The sequence below is a fragment of the Meriones unguiculatus genome, chromosome 14 (genome assembly GCF_030254825.1).
Source record: "Meriones unguiculatus strain TT.TT164.6M chromosome 14, Bangor_MerUng_6.1, whole genome shotgun sequence".
In the NCBI taxonomy this organism is placed as follows: Eukaryota; Metazoa; Chordata; class Mammalia; order Rodentia; family Muridae; genus Meriones; species Meriones unguiculatus.
Genome location: NC_083361.1, coordinates 42,561,143 through 42,562,794, shown reverse-complemented (window position 1 = coordinate 42,562,794; position 1,652 = coordinate 42,561,143). Strand labels below are relative to the sequence as shown.

The window sequence follows — 1,652 nt, the reverse complement described above, 5'->3', positions numbered from 1 at the left end:
TGCTTTTGGTAAGATGGCCATTTTTACTATGTTAATCTTGCCAAGCCATGAGCATGGGAGATCTTTCCATCTTCTCATATCTTCTTCTAATTCTTTCTTCAGAGAATCGTGTCAGCGGTTTCCTTTTCTTCTATCTTTGTGTTTTTATTTGTGATATATATATATATATATATATATATATATATATATATATATATATATATTTGCTTTTACTCCATGGGTCTTTGTGTATATAGCTTCTTTTTTTTTAATGGGATTCTTGAGTTTGAACAAGTGGGTCTCTCTATTTCTGTTTTTTGTGCCTATTGAGGGACTTTATTTTTCTTCTGTTTTCTTTTGTGTTTTGTCCTATCCCAATATATTAGTTTTTGTTTTATCTTATTATGTTTTATTTTATTATTAGCCCTTGGAAACCTGTTGGTTTTTTTTTTTTTTGTTTGTTTGTTCATTTGTTCGTTTTTGAATAAACCTGCATCTTTATTGGCCTTGGCTATTTTCAGGGGATGAAGCAAGAAGGGTGTGTGGCACCAATAGCCTGCTGGCCTTGTTTCTTGGGCTTGGAAGTGATGGAGAACTCACCCAGAGAGTGGCCAATTGTTTCTAGTTTGATCTGGTTTACAGTCTGGTCATTGTACATGCTCATCATGCTACCTACAATAATGGGCAGGATGGTCATGTCCCTCAGGTGGGTCTTCACCTCCCCTGCTTCTCCATGCATGGGTGCTTCCTACTCAGCGTTTCTCAAGCTCTTGAGGAGTGACTGCCGTTCCTTCCCAGGCCAAGGTTCAGGCAATGCCTCTGGTGGATGCTGTAAAACTGTATTAGCTGCTTGTAGGACATGTCCAGCTCTTGGTCCATGTCCACACCATGGTAGGTGAGTTTGCAGAAGGTCCATTTCTCTTTCTGCTTCACTTCAGCCATCTCAGCATCTGCTCAGGAAAAAAAAATCTTGTTGGTTTTTAAACGATAGACAGAAAGGTTATAGATACAAATGGGAGGAGAGGTGGAGAGGAAATGGGAGGAACAGAGTAGGGAAATTAATCAGAATATATCATGTGAGGGAAGAAAAATAATATTTTCATTAAAAAAAAGAAAAAAAAGAAAGTTAATAAAAAGTAAAGTAGAGCCCAAGAAATCAAAGGCTGCGATGTACTGCCCTCAAACTCATGATAATCCTTGCTCCTCAGGTTTCTCAATGCTGAGATTATAGGCAAGAGCCAATATGTATGCCTTTCATTCTGAAATCAGACAAGAGAAAATTAAGATTTTTTTTTCAATTTTTTATCATAAAATAACTTAATTGGAGAAAAGTAACCTATAATAAGTCTATTTTTATTTTTGTAATAAGATTATGATAGAAATATTCAGGATTTGTTAGGTAGAAAATAAAATAAACCTTATCTAAACACGCTAAGGCCGAAGGAGGCAAGCTGAAATGTGAGAGTGTATTTCAGGTACCTGAAGTGACTGCAACTGTTTAAATAAATACCGTCTGGAAAACATTAAAAAGGGTGTTTTTAAATTGTCTACAGGACATGTAAACGGTTTGGGGACCATATCACTTTGACAGTCCGGGTGCCACCATTAGCTGAGCATCCTCACGTGTATTTCACATTGAATTCCATGATCCGTGAGTGCTCTAAGGAGCCCTC

At 37.0% G+C, this 1,652-nt stretch overlaps 1 pseudogene; it reads right to left on the bottom strand.

Moving 5' to 3' along the window:
• Positions 1 to 496: 496 nt before the first annotated feature.
• LOC110560583 (small ribosomal subunit protein uS19-like) lies at positions 497 to 921 on the bottom strand (annotated as a pseudogene).
• Between the last annotated feature and the right edge of the window lie 731 nt (positions 922 to 1,652).